This window comes from Myodes glareolus, chromosome 7 (genome assembly GCF_982192425.1).
Source record: "Myodes glareolus chromosome 7, mMyoGla1.1, whole genome shotgun sequence".
Lineage (NCBI taxonomy): Eukaryota > Metazoa > Chordata > Mammalia > Rodentia > Cricetidae > Myodes > Myodes glareolus.
Window position 1 is genome coordinate 29,944,480 of NC_142032.1, and position 20,108 is coordinate 29,964,587.

The following is a 20,108-nucleotide window of genomic DNA, read 5'->3' on the forward strand; positions in this document are numbered from 1 at the left end:
TTTTGTGATTCATTCTTGTTGTTTGTGTGTGTCAGTGTGTTCCTTTCTGCTGCTTAGTAATATTGCATTTGATGACTGTATCTATTTGCTATTGGGGTATGTTAGGGTGGACTTCAATTTGGAACTATTATGGGTATCTTGAACATAACTGCACACATCTTATTAGAAACATGTGTTTTTCTTTCTTGGAGACATGTACTTACAGATACCCTCTTGAGGAGATGTGTGACTTTGTACAAAGTTGTCACACAGCATTTGGTAATGAGATGTATATTGTAGCATTCTCGTCGGTAGTGAATGCTTTGCTAATTCTATCATCCACATCCCTGATCCTCCACTTTGTTTTGCCAGCTTTTGATGCTCGCCCTCTGTAGATGCGATGTTATTTTGTTGTGCTTTCCCGTGATTTCCTTGGTGGCTAATGATGTTGAAAATGTTTTTGAATACTGCTTTTCATGTCCTCCTTATGAAGTATCTGGCCAAATCTGCTATTTCAAAAACCAGCTTGTGTGAATCTGGGTGCATGTTTAATGTGTGCCTGGTGCATACTTTGCAATTATTGATTTTTCTTCAGTTTTTTTTGGATCTTTGAAAAGGGGGACGTTTTCATCTTCATGAAGTCCAAATGATCACTTTTCTCATTTATCTGTAACAGTTGGCCTCCGTACTTTACCATTACACTTTGGCTTGTTTTCCTATAAATGGTTTAGTTTTAACTTTTATGCTTAATTGTGTTATCGCTCTTATTCCTGTTTAGTCATGAGGCAGTGATTAGGCTCCATCTAGTCCTGCTTAGTTCGCTTCAAAGATTATCCTCACACTAACCAATTATTGTGTGTATGTGTGAGACCTCTGCTATATTCCTTTCTTTTAGTCATTTGTCCTTATCTTTATCCTGTGATTTTCTGGGAGCTTTTTTTTCTTTGTCTCATGAGTGACATAAATTTAAAATTTTCTTGTTATTGTCTGTTTTTTCTTTCTTTCTCTCTCTCCTTCCTTCCTTCCTTCTTCCCCCTCCCTCCTTTTCTCTCTCTTTCTCCTTCCTTCCTTCCTTCCCTCCCTCCCTCCCTCCTTCTCTTTCTCTCTCTCCTTCCTTCCTTTCCTCCCTCCCCCTTCTCTCTCTGTCTTTCTCTCTCTCTCTCTTTTCTTTCTTTCTTTCTTTCTTTCTTTCTTTCTTTCTTTCTTTCTTTCTTTCGTCAGCGTGACACATCCTTTTCACCTGTTTACTAGGCTGTGTCTATTTATAAAGCTTCCATTGTAGATAAGGGTGGGGTTCTATATTACCTTTTAAGCATATTTTAAGGATCTATACCTTTCAGTTCTAACATTTAGTCTCTTTTCATTGGCTGCAGTTATTGACATGGTTAGTATTAGTTCCCTAGTTAAAATTTTTTTAATTGGTTCATCCTTTTAAAAATGCTTTTTGTTGTTTCTAGTTATATGTGTGTATGCGTTTGTACACATGAGCACAAGGCCCACAGAGACCAGCGTCATCAGATCCTCTGGCGCTGGAGTTACAGTGGTTCTGAGCCCCTGATGTGGGGTGCTGGGACTCACATTCAGATCCTCTGAAAGACAGTGTGTCTTTTTAATACCACTGGACCTTCAGTCTGCCCCAAGAGATTCTTTCTCTCTCCTTTCTCTTCTTTCTCCTTTTTTGAGACAGTGTCTCATTATGTAGCTCTGGCTTTCCTGGAACTCACTATATAGCCCATAGTGCTGGGATTAAAGACATGCAGCAATATCCAGCATGATCCTATCTTTTAATACATCTTTCTAAATTTCTATCTATTTCTTTCTCTTTTTATTTAATTGAAAAATTCTTTACATTGCATTTTTATTTCAGGTTTTTAGGTATGTCTCTTTGCATCATTATATTTCTATATTTTTTGTTAATTAAAACATCTTTCTTAGTAAAATTCCTGCCTTGAATTAAGGTGCGGCTTCACGTGAAACTTAAGAAACTTGTAGCGTCTCTTTTTCTCCTTACACGCATTGGTTCTCATTCATTCATGTATGCTTCTGCATATGTGTCACAGACGAAACAATGCTCTGACATGCTTTTGATACACTGTAAAATGGTAAGGAATTTCTTTAGTAAGAATAGTGCAATTCACCATCTCTTTTCTTGTGCCCATTTCTTACCTCAAGACTCCTCATTTTTCTGTAGACCCTCTCCTCTGCCCAGTACGGCATAAGTGTTTATCTACTGACCACAAGCTCCCAACTTTTATTTATTTAAGGCTGTCTTGCCTTCTTTAGTTTCAGAAGGTCCCTTTGTGCTTCGTATGTAACTGCAGCTGATTGACCCCCACACCTTTCATTTTCTAACACTATTTTTGAGATTTTTGTTGCTGCTTTGGGGTGTCATTTTAGGTGAAGCTTTGTTGTGGTTAACTGACTTTCCTGCTTTGGGGGATTGCTGTTTGGGCTGAACTTTGAAAGTTCTGGCCAGTTTTTTTTAATAGTTTTTTTCCCCATATTATCTGTATCTTCCCTTCAAAAAAAATATGTTTTCTCATCAACTAAAATCATAGATTTTCCCTAAGTAGCAGAGCATGGGAGAAATAGCCATGTACCGGCTGCAGAACATGTGGCCTGCTCTTCCTGCCCTTACGGTATAAATCTAGGGCCAGTTTCCGTCTTCAACCGGCCATATCACGTTGCCCACACTACAGGCAGGAAAGCCTCAAAAACACTGTGCAAGATCTGACTGCTGATCGTTACTACCCACACCCTTGCTGAGCAGACCCTGCAGTAACCATCAGAGCCTTCTATTTAATCCAGGTCTGCTTGCCTCTTTTAGACCTGGGCGTTCAACAAGGTCCAGTTCTGGAAGTCCTGTGTTCATGCCCGGGAAGCAGACACTGCCCCGAGAATGACATGGATACTTGCAGTGACGAAGTTCATATCACACAAATGGGATTTGAAATGAAATCACCTGAGATTTTTGAGAGACATTTCTTCGAGAAGAAGATTGGCATCTAAATCAAGAGTTGGGTGAGACAATGGGAGAGGAAAAGCTAGGGACAGTCTTGAAGGCAGAGGACCTGTCTTGGGCAAATCGGAACTCCTTTGTCTCCATTCATGACAATCGTCTTTCCTTAGTTACTCTGAAGCATTGGGATGATTTTTGTCCCACATCTGTGTAAAATATGTGATAAGACGGGGTCACAGCTGTGAGCTATAGACAACGAACAGCATGTTTCACAGGTGGGGTCTTTGCATCCATAATGCTGAGCAAGTATATCATCTTTTCCATTCTGACCCCTGTCCCACAGCGGTGCTGCACTTCCTGGAATCTAGGAACTTAGGGAACTAGAAATCCTCAGGCACTTGGTGCCAACGGAAAGCTTCCATGTGCCAAGCTTTTCAGGGAAGCCCGTAGCATCTCTTTCTGTCTTTTGGTATGGTAGCCACTGGTTTCTTTATGGAGGCTGGGAGTCAGCAAATCACAGCCTGCAGAGTGAATCTGGACAATAGCTGTTCTTGCTGATATCATCCTAGCACATAGCAACCATGTCCATTGATTCCGAATCTTCTCTCTAGCTATTCTCACACTGTAAATTGTGAAAATTAAGCATTTGTGAAGATACCTTATGCCAGGAAACTAAAACTGCCTCCAGCCCTGGCAGAGTCCGCACCACCAACCTCTTCTCTTTCGTCTGTTCTGATCCTGTTTGTTCTCCTCTCGGTCATTGATTTTTCCTCTTCTATCCATTCGTCATCCTGCCATCCGGCCTTTTCGTTCTTCTCCCCTTTCCTAGTAGTTACCCCAAGTGACACGAGTCAGTATTTGGTACTGGCTCTCTTAGATCATGTCACGGTGCGTTTCTGTCAGTCTTTGTTTTTTTTATCACTTTTCACTTGAAGTCTGATCACTGCTCACACTTGAAAGGTTTCCATTTCTTGGTTCGGAGTGGCGGGGGAAAAGCACGTTTTGCCTTCAGAGAAAGAACTGGAGCTGAGCCTCATCGCTTAGGTAGGAGGTTCCAGCTCAGTGCCTGAGAACACCGGGCTCTTCACCTGCCTGCCCCGGGACTGTGGGAAGACAGAGCACCTGGGTGCTAATATGTGCGTTTCTTGTTTTCAGTGTAGCCAAGAGCGCTTGTGCCAGATTTTCTTCACTTACACATGTCTGTGAGAAAGTAAACTTAACTTCTGAATTCATTGTGGGAAAATGGGGATTTGTGAGTTGTTGTTGTTGCTGTTGTGGTGATTGTGGTTGTTGTGAAAGCCTGCTCTAGTAACACAAAGACAGTCTTCTTGTTGAATTTGGCGTTAATAAGAACTCAGAAAGCTTAAATTTTGTGAACTGAACTATTTCTACAGAAAAAAATCAATAATATTGAATGAAAGCCATTTAGAATGTATTGTTAAAACTAGGAATGCTGCATTGTGAGGGAGATAGGAGAGATCAATACTAAATTTAGAAGTTACAGGTGCTCTTCCAGATGACTGAGCTATGGGTAGGCTGTTGTTACTGTCCTGTCCGTGGAAGAGGTGTCACATAGGACGTGACAACACAAGCTTTGCCTGGTTGAGGAGAACATGTTCCTGCCTGCCTTACACAAACCATGAAACCACTGCTAGGAAACTTCCCAAGAGCTTACAGAAGGCGGTGGAATAGGAAAGGTTGCCCAGGTGTGTTCCCTTCCCTGGGAAGGAGCAGAGAAGCCAGCCTGTTCAGTACATACAAGGTGAGGGAAGCCGGGGCTCCCTTCTCTTGTATTACCACCCAAAGAGGAGTAAGAGCAAGAACTCTTACTTGTATTACCACCCAAAGAGGAGTAAGAGCAAGTCTTCCTTATGAGCCATATTTGCGTATACACACGTGCAACATGTAAATATATAAGCTTAAACATCTACTCGTAATAGAGATTTATGTTAGAACAGTTCTTTGCTATACAGAGAAGTTTACCATTTATTAAACACGAAAGCTTCATTTGCATACTGAGATGCTGTTGCTTGTTTGTTTCCACATAAAGAATTAAATCTTGGCTGAATATTGGATGCTTAGATGAAACTCTCTTCAATATTTTTCACAGTTGGTTGATATTTTGAATTTATAATCATCAGGGCTGAGAATACCACTTAGCATAAATATTTAGTACAAAATGGCAGAAGCATGTTTAGGGACAGTTCAGAAATGGAAAATTCCATTTTCATCACAAGGCAAAAATTAGTGATTTGTTTTAGAATTGGCTTATTGGTAGCAGCTTAAATATCAACATTGGACATTTCAGGTGGTGCCTGTTGGCACTGTGTGGTGTGACTGCATGCACACTGTGAAGTGCATGTGGTGTATACTTAGAACCAAGGCTGCCGTGAAGTTCCCCATGCATAAGAGCAAGTGTTGCATCACACATTTCATTTTGAATTAAAATGTGATGTCCAAGCAATGCTAGCACAGTGCTTATAGTCCTCGCTGAGTGGAAACTGCTGGCTTCATGGGGAAGAGAAACCTTTGTTTATTTTTTGTTTATTCTTTTATGGTCTGGGAAAAAGGAGAAAGTTGAAAGGCTACATGGGAAAGTTCCTTAACAGGGGTTGTAGACATATCTGACCCCGTTTGTTTGGATTGCTTGCAACGTCATTACATGGAAGAGCAAGCTGCTGCTTCGTTTTAAATACAGAGGTATCTAGAGGGGTGATGACAGCCCTGGTCTCCATTCTGATCAGCCTCCTGATACACATGCTGCAGATTCTGCTGCTGCATTGGTTGGCTGCCAAGATGGGGTTACTTCTGTTGAGAGTGTCGGCAAGCGCTGTTTGCCGATAGCGAGCCAGGCGCCTGTGTTCTGCACCTGCCATGTTGCTCTGGCTCTAGACATCCTCCAGATGTTCACTGAATGAATCAGCGACTTTAGGGATCAGCGTACATGAAATAGTTGAACAGTCTTGCTGGCACATTTTCTGTGCCTGTCCCTCTTTTGATTTTTTTCCTTACTTAACATAAGGTAACAAAAGAGATTCAGGTCATTCATAAGAAAAACGGCCTATTTAAGGCACACTCCACCTTACTACTCAGAGAGTAAGATTTGCATTGCTTTGGAAAGGACTGAACATTTAACGTGAGTGTTTTATGCAGTGGTAACCCCTTCCCTGGCCTGCCCTAGAGCTTAGCTCTTTAGAAATAAGAACTCTCTGGTATCCTGAAAAAAATTAATTCCTAATTTTCCTTCACAAAAAATTATATTACTGCTATCATGTTTTCCTACTGAAGCTAACATTTGGTAGAGAACTCAATATAAAGAGGCCTGGAAAACAGGAAGTCAGAACTGTGCTGCTGCAGGGAAACCTTGGACAGATGAGTTGGTCTTTGGGTGTGTGCATTATGTCTGTCAGCTGCAAGGTTGGGCCTGGATGAGCAAGGTAGGTTTCCACCTTGCAGAGGATGTGACTGTGAGGTGACCTTTCTGCTTGTAGTTGGCTGGGCTCTGAGATGGGGGGTGGGGGGTTTTATTCGTAGCTGAGTACACATTGGCCATGAGTTGAGGTTTCCTGAACTGATTTTTAGAGGTTGTAGGTACTTGTTCAGAAGTTTTAGGGGTGTGTGTGTGTGTGTTCAGTTTTGAGAATTTGTATTAGGAAAATTTACGTGAAACTCTTGGTGTCTTCATTTTAATTGAGTCTTTAAAGGCACTAAGCGCAAGTTTCCAGCTTGCCTCTTCAAGCGGTGTTTAAATACAGTGCATTATATATCGCATGCTCGCATTATTCTGTTATGGCGAAGTCTGTAGGAGAACTTCTCTACTGGGTAAAAATTCTCTTGCCGATCTCAATGGCCCAGGCTTTGGCATGCTGAGTAGCTTTTGGAAGCCAGCCAAGTGTCCGATCACCATTTAGAAGATGTTTTTGTTGGTAAATGGGACTAATTATACCTTCTAAGTGTCCAGCCTAGGATGGGAGTCCATCTCTCCTGAGCCCCGAGGCTCCCTGGGCCTTCCTCTTTTTTCCCCCTCTTCTGTCAGAAGGCCATGAGAAGGCATTATGGATGGGTATTTCTCTCCCTTTCTGCACTGACTATTTAGAACCACATGGCCGTGAATACAGCACAGTCCTTGTAGATCAACTGACTTACGTATTATTTCTTGACTATCTTGGATCAGGAGTCTGGGCCTGAGTTGGCTGAGTGCTGAAGTCAGGGTGTTCCTATGGTCACTGCCTTATCTGAGGTGCAGCTGGGGAGGGCCTTGGTATTTTGTGATCAAGCATCTTGAGTTCTTGTTATCAGTTGAGGTTGCCCTCATGTGGCTCTCATTCTGTAACTCACATCATGGCAGCCTGTCTTTTCATAACCAGCATGGGAGAGACTCCCGTGGCAGAAAGGATATTACAATCTCCTATAGTATAACACACACTTCCTGTCATAGCAGTGATACCCTACCAGTTAAGTAAGTCATGGGGCTCCCTCATACTCAAGGGAAGGGGGTTGCCTAGAGAATGAATCACGAGAGACAGAGATCGTGGGCCCCTTTAGAGTCCACCACACCTGAGCTTGGCCAGGGCCGTCATTTCTCTTTCCTTCCTCTCTGCGCATTCTCCTGTGTAACCAGGATCCTGTTTCTTACTGCTGCACCTCCCCTCCTTCCTACCCTCCCCGCACCTTCAGAGACTTCAACTGCCTTGAGTGATGTTTTCCTCCTCTTCTTTCCTTCTTTACAAAGGGAACTGCAATGAAAGATAGCCAGAGGTCAACCAGTAACTACATGCTATAGGTTCCTCCCTCTGAGAGTAGCATTTTGAGTATGGGGCATGATCTTTATGCAGTTCTTTCTAAATCAAAGTGTTTTGTATTAAAAAAAAAAGACCCATGTGGCCCCTGTGCTCTTCATGCCAGCAGCAAGTTCTAGAACAAATGCCATTCATGGCGCCATCATCTCAATTTTGTTTGTGAGTTCACGTTGACAGGTCTGTAGCATGAGCATGTCTGGTCCTTTAACTCTGGCCGACTAACTCTGTGCTCTTGTCTTCAGTGAGTTTAGGGCGCTGCTTCTTGCTCTGCTATGCTCTTCCTTTGGTCTGTGTCTTGTCTTCAACTACTTCTCTTCTCCTTAGTATTGTGGGTAAGAGCAAAGATTGAAGCTGCCTGCCTGGGTTTGAGCCCCAGGTTTGCCCATGAACCAAGTCATCTTGAGCAAATCATTCAGTTTTGCTTCGGAATGGATGGTGTTGATATTTTCTAATTTTCCATTGCTGTGGCTGGGGCTACTGAAGTGTATGTACAGATATCAGGTAGACAGTTTGCCTCTTATTGCTCAAAGCAACTGTGTACCCCATGCCATTTCTGGTCACCTGGTTAAATAATCTTGATTATGTCTGAGCTCTTGCAAATACTAATTTTTGTTGTTATGGGTGTATAACAACTTGTTTATCTAACACTGAAGATAATAGTGAATCCTTGCTATTTTCCATGGGCATTACATGAAATCATGTCTTTGTATCTGTGGTATGACATCTAGCTATAGTAGTGATACCACCTATTCTATTGTTATTGAAAATTAAGGTGTACAGAAATTGTACAGGGTGTGCAAGATCTTTCAGGACTCATTTGGGAAATCCAGTTCTTGTGACCACAAAGCACATGCTTTTGGTGACTTAGGACATTGTTTCCTGAGAGGAGTCCCAGCCTCTTACAGTGATCCAGCTCTCTGGGAGGAAGAAAATAAGAAACTGAAACAATCTAAACCTGTTGCTGTAAGACTTTCCCCCACCTATCTAGCCTTAGGTACAATTTAGACTCTGGCTATCCATTGCTTTTGACTCTGGCTAGTTTCCTTCCACCTGAGGATAACCTGAAGGTGTTGTTCTGGAGGATGGAGTGCACATTCAACTTGGAATATATTGGGCTAGGGTTGTAACTCAGTGATATGATGCTTGTCTAGCATGTGCGACGGCCTTGTCCAATGTTCATCACCATACGCACACACAAAAGAGGTGTATTTGTTTTAGCCAGGTTTTTGCATGTCTGTTATAGAGTTTTAGCATTGTGTTTTAAGCATGGTTTGGGAGTACTAGGCTTGTGCTGGTATCACTAGGACTTACACATTTGGTTAGTCCTTGTGAAGTGGGTCACCTGACTTACCTGCTTAGTCCTGCTGGTGCTCCTGGTATACAGCAATCTTATGTGAGCTTCATCCTTGTCTGCGGTTAGGGTTTCTTTTGCTGTGAAGAGATACTATGAACATGGCAATGCTTATAAAGGAAAACATTTAATTGGGGCCTGGCTTTGTGTTCAGAGGTTTGGTCATCATGCTAGGAAGCATAGCAGCATGCAGGTGGACATGGTGCTGGAGAAGTAACTGAGAGCTCTACCTGGATCAGCAGGCAGCAGGAAGAGAACGTGACACTATGCCTGGCTTGAGCATCCGAAACCTTCGAGCCTACCTCCCGTGATATACTTTCCCCAACGAGGCCACACCTACTCCAACAATGTATACTTCATAGTACCACTTCTTATGAGCCTCTAGGGGCCACTTTCATTCAGATCACCTCATTTCACTCCTTGATCCCTTTAGGCTTGGAGCCACAACATTATTCAGAAACGCATTCTGTCCAGTGCCAATAGTCCCCATAGTCTATCACAGTCTCAACAATGTTTAGAAGTTCAAAGGTCAATGTCTCTTCTGAGATTCATGCAATCTCTTGACTGTAATCCCCTGTAAAATCAAAATAAGGAACCTTTCACATATTTCCAACATACAATGGCACAGAATATGCATTACTGTTCCAAAGGGGAGGAAAGGGAGCATAGTGAGGAAATACTGGACCAGAGCAAGACTGAAAACCAGCGGGGCAAGCTCCAAACTGCATCTCCATGTTTGATATCAAAGCACTCTTCAGATTGCCAACTCCTTTCAGCTTTGTTGACTTCAGCACACTTCTTTCTCTTGGGCTGGTTCCACTCCCTGTTAGCAGCTCTCCTGGCTGATATCCCACAGCTCTGGCATCTCTAACATCTGTGGTGTCCATAGCAATCCAGGCTTCACCTTCACAGTTTCATACAATGGCTTCTCTAGGCCTCCGTGCAGGGACACCCTTGATGTATGCCTGGGCTCAACAGCTTTCCCTAGTCAAGGAAAGAGATTCTATAATCCCTTTCTTGTATCCTTGACTCCAAAGCCAGAATCATGTGGCCGAAGCTGCCAAATTCTGCAGCTTGCTAGGGCTGAAAGATGGTCCCTTGTTCAAATACATCGCCAACAGCTTTCCATTTTCAGTGGTTTCCTTCACTGCCCAAGCTTGACTGTCCTGGAACTCACTCTGTGAACCTGGCTGGCCTCTTTCTCAGATATCCACCAGCTGGTGCTTTTTGAGTTCTGGAATTAAAGGTCTGCATCACCATGCCTGGCTCTAAACGTTTCCTTGATTTCTTTTCATAATTTGGAAACTTAGCTGGGTGGGGTCTTTCTTTGAGGTGACCACTTCCTTTATTCCACGTTGCATCAGGTTTTCCTGTGATCTCTTTACACTCCATAGTGCTCCTTTTCCCCTCCATTTTTATATTTTTGAACATTCTGTATTTTCCCTTCCTCTGCTTGCTCCTTTTCATTACATATCTGTATAAGTCTGGCCACTAATGTCACACAACACAGTCAAGGCTGGGTTGTTTGGAAATGTCCTCTGCCAAAGCTGTTAATCCATAACTCATCAATTTAGTGTTGGGCAGATTTTTTTTTTGATAAGGGCAGAAAGCAGATATGTTCGTCACCAAAATTTCACAAGAGAGATCTCTAGGCCACATATTGATATTCTTCTCCTCTGAAACTTCTTACGTTGGACCCCAGCAGCTCTGATTGCCCTCACCACCACTGTATTTTATGCTCTTAATAGTGTGGTCTATTAAGGCCTACTTAAAGGAGCCAGTCACTTTTTTAGTCCAAACGAAAGCGTGATCTGTCCTGTTGCAGCAGTACCCCAGTCATTAGTATGAATTTCTGTCTTAGGAATGCTATTGCTGTGAGGAGACAGTATGACCACAACAGCTCTCATAAAGGAGAACATTTAATTGCGGGCTGACTTACAGTTCAGAGGTTTACTCCATTGTCAGCGTGGTGGGAAGCATGACATCATGCAGTCAGACATGGTAATTGAGAGTTCTACATCCACATCAGCGGACAGCAGGAAGAGTGACCCTGGGCCTGGCTTGAACATATGAAACCCCAAAGCCTATTCCCAGTGGCATATTTCCTCCCATAAGGACATGAGCTGATAGGAGCCATTTTCATTCAAACTCCCACAGTCCTTAAGGATCTTAAATCCCTTCCCTGCTTCCAGTGCGTGGCAGCATGAATGGGTGGTTCATACTTGTTGGTATCACTTTTTCCGCTTGGAACAACAACCATAGCAGTGGCACATTGCTGTCCTTGATCATAGTTTTAATCCTTTTAGCTAATTTATTAAAATATTTCCCATAAATAGCAAATAAGGTGGGTTTTCCCCATGCATTAGTGGTGACTGTGCTCAAAGGAGACAGGTGTGCTGATGGACATTGTCCACAGACGTACTTAAGATAGAAGCAGTCTGCATGACTGGGAGGCGTGTCAAAGGGGCAAGTCAGAGGCGTCAGTGATACCTTCTGTACACATAGAGTTTTAATACTTCTGCTTCAAAGTTGGCATGGTCTTATCTACACTGTCCTCAGGGAGACTGTAATGTGGTGCTGAGGGAGATGGACTGCCTGCTGTTTTGAGGGGGGCCCTCATGTCCAGCAACTGTTGGTGGAGTGCACAGCAGTTCAGAGCCTCCGCTGGAAATGAATACCCCCAATTCAGTGCCTCCGCTGGAAGTGAGTGCCCAGCAGTTCAGTGCCTCTGCTGGAAGTGAGTGCCCAGCAGTTCAGTGCCTCCGCTGGAAGTGAGTGCCCAGCAGTTCAGTGCCTCCGCTGGAAGTGAGTGCCCAGCAGGTCAGTGCCTCCGATAGAAATGAGTCATTTTCTTAGTTCAGAGTCCATCACCATAGAAAGAACTCTGGGCTGATACAACACCAGCAGGTACGCACGCTTTCTCTTGGCTGATGTCAGGAAGGGCTGCCAGAGAAGGTGGCAATTTCCGTTTAACACTTCATTACGATATAAATGTCTCCTGGTAACGACGGGGAAGCTTCAATACCTCAACAGTATGGCTGTCTAAACAAGACCTGGAGAAGGATAACAGCAACAGATATGCCAGTATGGAAGGGAAAATCTATGAGAAAATAGTGACTGCATAGAGAGGGAGAGTTTGTCTTCCCCAGAAATGGGCTCGCGGGTTGGTTATCCAACACCCAGTGGTAGCCCCGTTGTATTTATAACTAATAATTAAAGAAATTGAGAGGAAGTGGGAGGAGGGGATTTGCGAGGTTGGAAGGGCAGAGAGAAGAGGGGAATGATGTAATTATATTTTGATTTTTTAAAATTGCAAACATAATGTCAATTTGAAAAATAAATACTAGGAAGTTTGTGTTACTGTCAGAAGATTTAAGCCTCTTTCCAAAGTGTCCACATGGAGAGTCTATGAATTTACTAGACTGCATAAGATTGCCTTTTATAACAAGGAACTTAGTAGTCTACTGTAATCATCAGTAGTGACACGCTAGGTGTGGTTTTCTTTTAAGGACACCTTGTGTGGAGGGTCTACACCCTCAGCCCCACGTCTCTGCTTTGAACTGTAGGCTTTAGTGTTCTCATGAGACAGACCTTAAGTCTGCTGAGCCCTAGATGGAGTAAGCTGTTTAGCAAAGCCTGCTCTGTTGTTAAATAGCTAGGCGTGCTTCACACCTACTTATTTTAAACCTATATCAAATTGCACAGCATTTTCCATGCTTTTAAAAGCTTCCTGGCAAAGTGGCCAGCCTTATAAAGCCATAGCTAGCCAATGAGCATGTCGTTCTCTGTGTTGGGGCTTTAGTCTTTCTCTAAAGGGAAGTCCTTCTGTGCTGGCCAGTTGTCTCTGACCCTGGATTATGTGGCATTTCTTCCTTCTCCTCCCTTCTTGGTCCACCCTGCACCTCCTACTGTCTTGGGTCGCAAGAAGCCTCTGTCTTTCCTCCAGGTGACTGTTGCAGCACTGTGTGGATGGAGCCATGTCACCTGTATTGTCATTCTGTTTGCTCCGAGTTAGGGCTTCACTTAGGAAAGTTAGCTCATGTTCCTGCTCTGCCAGTGTTGACTCCCTGGAGTGACATGTTCTTCACATAAACTGACCAATGGTTGCATGCTCCTGGGGCACAAGTGATGCGTTTCTATTATGACCCTATGTGACAAAGAAGAACACGAAAGTCCTATTCCTAGTTTGTGGGCCCTCCCTGTTACAAGATTAAAAACAGTGGTGAAATACTGTTCTGAATGGGGTCTCTTTATAAAACACAAGCACTTTGCTGGGCATATTCCATTATTGGATGAACGCCTGTGGATCTTCAGTATTTGATGAACTCAACATATGGGCAATAACGAAGTTGTAATTATAAGTGTCGGATGTCCCTGTTGCTGAGACAACATCTCTGTTGGATCAAAAGATGTGGACCATGCCCTTTAGCTTACTTAACTGTCAATAAACATAGACAATAGGGGGTATTTGATACTCATTTAGAAATGGAGATTCAGGGAGAGGAATTACTTTCCCAAGGGCCTGTGGTTAGTAAGTAGTAGAATTTTGGACCATTGGGGCTTTGTTGTTTTTGTTGTTATCTCTGTGGTATGTTTGATAAGTGTTATTAATAAAGGCCATGCAACTAATGAGATCCCTTCTCCTGGTAACAGGTGATGGAAATGTGCTGGAACACTAGGAGAAGCTAGTATCTTATAGGAAACCAAGATGATAAGAATCTTTTTACAATAATCCGTAAGTAAATTTTTGTTGGCTCTTTGGAATTCTTTTAATGACTGGGTGAATCATTGTTAAGAAGTCATAACAAAAGGGCAGTAGAGTCAAGGGACGTAAATATGTAAAAACTGAAAATGTTTTTAAAAGCATCAAACAGAGAGGTGACTCCACCGTTAAGAACACTGGCGTTCTTCCAGTGGTCTCAGGTTCCCAGCACCCACATGACTGCTCATCACTAGCTGGAACTCCAGGTCCAGGAGATCTGAGCATTTTCTTCTGACCTCTGAGTCACTGCACACATGTAGTGCACAGCCATACAGGCAGGCACAACACCCACACACATAAAATTAAAGTGGAGATTAAGAAAAATTTGAAGTCTTCTGGAAACTTCAGAACATGATGCTAACCCTGAGAAGGCTTGACATTTCATGAGCCGTTCTGTGGAGGACACAGCATTCTTAGTTGAGCGCAACAGCCCTGCTGGACAGCAAGCAGATGCTTTGTACTAAGGTCAGCAGTTAAATAGGAAGGGCGCCTGAAAAATACTGATGCTCTTGCTTTCAGGGACTTCTATGTCTGCTTCTTTAGGTAGCTCTTGTGGGTATTAGACGTAATTATGAAGAAAATTGCTGAATGAGTAAAATTCGTCCAATTGCCTACAAATTTCCCTTTTCCGTGTGTGACACTGTCCCTGGAAAGATGGGAAACAAGCATCTACTCACCCTTCAGGGGAAACCGACTGCAGACGCTACAGACCCAAGTCCCTCTTGGTGCACCAATGCATGCATTGGAGTTCTGTGCAGGAGAGTATGGTTGAGCAGTTACTTATGGGAGCAGGGATGAATCAAAGGCAGCTGCGTCACTGAAATCCCGCTCCAGCATGGTTGGTAATTCACAAAAGCTGGAACCCTGGAGCTCTCTGCATGACCCGTAGGCAGTGTCTTGTCCAGGCTGCTCCATTAGTCCTGCCTCTCATATAACCTAGTCCATCTGGTCAGTTTCCAGAACTTCTGGGGATTTCTGAGTTGTTTATTTCCCGAGTCTTAATGAGCTTCCCTCATTAAGGGAACCCTGACTCTTTAAGAGCCCCCTTTCCACCTTTCTGGCTCTCAGCGAACCTTGTAAGGAATTGTCCCATACTGCTCTGTCTCTGAACAATTGTTGGTATCTGACCATTGCATCTAGCTGATGTCCAGTTCACCTGGATGATAACACTGCTGGTGGTATCATTGCATGTGGTAGTGAGAAACTCAGATACCTTGAGTCAGGCATTTCTAGACCCCACTTGCTCCTGTGCCATTTAGTACCTATTCCAGCTGAACAATCTGTGCAGTGGATTTGGTAATCCCTATTGTGACATGAAAGACTATCCATAGAACTTTCTGTATAGGCCCTTTCTGTAGGGTCACAACAGTTGTGGTTGCTTTCTGTTTGTATTCTTTGTATTGTGATTTACAATTGATAAGACTTTCTTCTGACTCAGAAGATGGCCCAGCTCAAACATGGCATCTCTGTGAAAAGATGCTGATACATGCTTTAGGAGGCAAAGTCCAATAAGTGTCAGCACTGGGGCTCTGCCAGGAGGGCTTCCGATGCCAGCAGGTTTCTGGGGCTGTAAGCACTCCTACTATGCTGGTTTTCAGCCTACCCCATAGAAGTCACCAAAGGCAGGTTTGAAAACTATGTACACTCCTTTATGTGGTTTTTCTATGAGTTAGATGTGGTAGTTGTAACAAGCACCAGAAGCCTAGCTAATGGCAAAATAATCAGGAAATAACTAATTTTGAGTGTTTATTGTCTTTATTTTGGTTATGATTATAGAAGTTTCACGTTTCTATAATTTTTTTTAAAATTCATTTTATTTTTACTTATTTGTATGGATGCATGTCTGTGTGTGTGCCCATGGAGAGGGAGGGCATTGGATGCCCTGGAGCTGGAATTACAGCAGGTGTGAGCTGCCTGATGCGGGTACTGGGAACAAGCTCAGGTTCTCTGCAAGAGCATTAAGTGTTCTTATCAGCGGAGCCATCTCTCCAGCCCAAGTTTCTCTAGTGTAATTCTTACTGTGGCCAGCTCACCAGTGGCCCTGAGAAATTAGCAGTCTGCGGCAGTGGCGTGGTGCAAGTCGGCTCCAGTGCACCAGGTGGAGGGCTCCTGTGGTGGGAACACGTCAGTGCCCAAGTCTGCAGGGCCCAGTTCTTGGCTGTGATAGGAACACGTCGCTTTGGCTGATGCCATCAAGGTCTGGTTAAATACATATTCTCGTGACCATATAACTTTGGGAATGGAAGGTAAATACCCAGATTAATGTTTTACTTAAGTCTTTGTTCTCAGGGGTTCCACTGACATTATTCAACTAGGAGCTCAGCTTTGTGGATGACCCCTGGCTTGTGTCTTCTGGCTGCTTGGTGGCAAGGCCTGGAGACAGATCCCAGCTGCTCACTACCTTTCCACTTCCTTCTGTCCCCTGTCATCATCTTGACATCTGAATTCCCGTTTGGGTCGGGCAGTCGGAGTACCTCTGTTTACGCCATGTGGTTTTACTTTTGATTCAGAAATTAGGTTTTAGTGGAAAGTAATTGCGTGCCGAGAGACAGCACCTGAGTGGCGTAATGTTCACCTTGGCTTGATTATGAAATCAAAGAGTAAAGTAGAGAGAAGACCAGGCTTGGATCATCTGGACCACATGGCTCCGTTCCTTCTAGAAGCACTTTTTTTTTCAGTTTCGTTCACTTGCCCTTTAGACGGGAGTAACTGGAGCCTGGAATTGCTAAGTAATGGCAGAGATCATGGTGGTTGTTTTTATTTTAAATCTCTGCCACCTAACTCTTAAAACACTTGTTATTACACCACGAAAAGAAAAGAAAGGGAAGGAAAGGAAAAGGATGGAAAGGAGAGGAGAGGAGAGGAGAGGGGAGGGGAGGGGAGGGGAGGAGAGGAGAGGAGAGGAGAGGAGAGGAGAGGAGAGGAGAGGAGAGGAGAGGAGAGAGTAAAGACCTGGCACATATTTCAAAACGTTCATTTGTGTCAATTTTATGAATCAGATTTATATAATCTTAAAACATTCATTTCTCTTTTTTCCTCTTAAAACACATTTATAGTTCACAGTTAATTTGGGGATTACTGAATTACTACAAAATTCCTTTTTATCTATTCCATGTGGAAGCTTATGGTTAAAACCAGAGAGATGTCCTTGGATTATGAATTATCACTCTGGGGCTTCCTCGGGATTGAAGGTCTTTGTAACAGAAAGTAATCATGGGAATAACAAAGAAGTGTTTCACAGATAAAATGCTTGATTTCTTTTATTACCTCCTTAGGATGAACCTTCTGTGGTTTCTGAGTATCCCAAGCATCAATATAATTCCGGTCAGAGCTGCAAGGTGTGTGCAGTCCCCAGCTGCAGTCCCCAGCTGCAGTCCCCAGCTGCAGTCCCCAGCTGCAGTCCCCAGCTGGGTTGCAGCTTTGTGGTGTGCTCAGGTCAGCACTCAGTCTTCTGGGTACCTGCCCTCATGGGTTTGGGGGGTAGATTCCAGTACAGATAAAACATGCTAATTCTGCTTCAGGGGTCAGTAATGAAGCCTTAACAAATAAAATAAACTTCTCAATTGAAAGTAGTAGAATTTATGAAAGACACATAAAGTATGCAGAGCACAAAGGAGGATGATGAATTATCCAGGTGTCAGGTGGAGGGACTAGATTCAGGCAGCTTTCAGAGGCATAGGACATTCGAATTAGACATTTACTAATTAGTGTCTCAATCTAAACTATGCGAGTTAGCGTTACAGAGGGAAAAGAATTGTCAAGTTGTGAACACTTTAAATTAAAAGCTCATCAGCTTTGAAATACTAGTTCAGGGACCACTGGGAGGGACCATGCACTGGTGATAGTGAGGCTATAGTGAGATGGTATCTGGAAATTCACATGATCAGCATGAAAGTCTCACGGAAACGGGGGGTGGGGACGGCTTTTTAAAATGAGGTGCCCTAGTTTCCTTCTTCAGGCAGTGCCCTCTCAGTTAGCAGTTGTGCTAGTGAAGACACCAACCTTCTTTAGATCATTCCAGTCCAAATGAGGCGTTTAGATAAGAGATGAGGACTGATCAAGAAGAACCATCCCTTTCTCTTTAAGCACATGTCTAACGTTGTCCGTGTCGAGGTATAGAGTATTTGGAATCATGGGTCCACCTTCTGGGATCGCAGACCATGATGCATATGCTACCCGTCCATAAAGAAACAGGCAGCGTCCTGCACTCCAGGGCGATTCCAGTCCAATACTTTATGAACTGTGTTGAGTCTGCTGCACTTTTCTGCATGTTGGCCCCTGGTTTCAGATGCCGTTGCTTTCTGTTCGCTCGGTTATTGGTCCTCTTCCTCAGCATGTATTATGATGTCATTCAACGCGCACTGGGTATTAAGCCGCTCCTCAAATGTATAGTTTTTCACTTAAACAATTTGTACTGACTTGTTCACTCCCTTGTGTACATGCCCTTTCTTTGCCATATAATTCCTTTAATTTCACGGATGACATATTAATTTATGTCTCCTGTCATGTAAGGGGAACAACATACGGTTGCAACAAAATTAAGCCCTTCATTAGTGGGTTGTTTTCTTTGATTTCTGTTTTTCCCTCTGGTTGTTGGCTCACTTTTCCATGATGGATGATAAGTGAATTAGAGTTCATTATTGTTCTTTGAGATGCCCCTTTCCTTTGTCTTTTTATGTCATGAGAGAACCAGTTGGTCTTGGCTTAATAATACCTTACTTTGGGTAATTTGGAGTTGACCTCTCCAGGCACACATGTCATGACCTGACGTTGTATCAAGGAGATTTGGTTTACATTATATTACCAGTCCTGGCTAGGTCCATGGAGTAAAGCCAGGTTGGGCAGGGTACCACGTAGGAGCCGATTTCTTCAGGACTGAATTCAACAGTTGTCTTAGCAAGGACACATTGTGACTAAAAGCAAGTTAGGGAGGCTTATACTTCTGGATCATAGTCCATCTTTGGAGGAAGCCAGGACAGAAAATCAAACCAGGTAGGAGCCTGGAGGCAGGAGCAAATGCAGAGGCCATGGAGGGGCACTACTTGCTGGCTTGCTTCCTCTGGTTTGCCTACCCTGCTTTCTTATAGAACCCAGACTACCGGCCCAGAGAGGGCATCGCCCACCATGGACTGGGGCCTCCCCTATCAATCACTAATCTTATGGAGGCATTTTCTCAATTGAGACTCCTTCTAGTCTGATAACTCTAGCTTGTGTAAATGACATAAAACTAGCTAGCACAGCAATTTTATGCTCCATTATATCCGATTGCCTCTGTGCTATGTTTTCAGAAGGCAAAGAGTACTTACTTCTCTTGTTTGTACATTTCGGCGATTTTGAAGATTTTATTTTTATTTCTAATTATATATGAATGTATGTGTGCCTGTGTATGGGTTTGTGCATGTGAGCGCATACTTGTGGAAGCCAGAAAAGGAGCCAGAGTTCAAGGTGTTGTGAGCCACCTGATGTGGGTGCTGGGGCTGGAACTCAGGTCCTCTGCAAGAGCAGTAAGTGTTTGTAACAACGAAGCCATTTCTCTAGCGCCCTTATTTTAGTTTATTTGAGACCATGTTTTACTATGTAGCCTAAACTGGCTTTCAACTTGTCCATCTCCCCAGTATTGGAAATACAGGCATGAGCCACCTTACTCTATTTTATTATAAAAGGCACTTCTTAGGCCAAAGTCTTCTAAATCTTTAACACAACTCTGAAAAGAAACCATTTCAGTCTCAGACAGGAAGAGGAGCACACAGAGAGCTGTCAGGTTTCTTTTCGAATGGCTGGCTTCTTAGGTGTGGTGACTGTGTGGGTGTTGATTTTATTATTGTGTTCATAACAGATATTTTAAATACATCCTTTTGAATGTATTCAGTGCTAGATTACAATTAAAAACTTTTAAATGTGAGAAGTTTATATTACTGATTGTTGCCACTATGTTTGTGATGACAGTCTTCTCCAAACCAGCAACATTTAAAAAATTTTAAATTTTCTATTAAAATACTTTAGGCTAATGGTTTAATATAGGTAGTGTTTTTCTTTTTACGAGGGTATTGTTTGTAAGTCCTCTATTTTTCAGATGTTACAAACCAACTTGCAGTGTTATAGATAGAGCAAATCCAAACTAACGTGTACAGGATGGACGCCACTGCCATGACCAAAGATGCTATAAATGAATTAAATTGTAGATAGAATTCCAGATGCGTTTTCCACGTTTTGAATGAAGTCTGAGTGCAGTATTAGAAATATTATTGATGTTGAATT

The 20,108-nt window shown here is 43.1% G+C and overlaps 1 protein-coding gene across 8 annotated transcripts in view; it reads left to right on the top strand.

Moving 5' to 3' along the window:
* Sgms1 (sphingomyelin synthase 1) overlaps nucleotides 1-20,108 on the top strand; it is a 265,051-nt gene that overhangs the window by 153,165 nt on the left and 91,778 nt on the right. For 6 of the 8 annotated variants that reach the window (XM_087907991.1, XM_087907994.1, XM_087907990.1 and 3 more), the window contains one exon: nucleotides 13,742-13,823. The exons of 1 other annotated variant lie outside the window; for it this stretch is intronic. The gene's annotated coding sequence lies outside the window, so the exon portion shown is untranslated. Of the gene's footprint in view, nucleotides 1-2,981; nucleotides 3,001-13,741; nucleotides 13,824-20,108 lie in introns of those variants that run through there. One more of the 8 variants, XM_087907996.1, reaches the window with a different exon arrangement.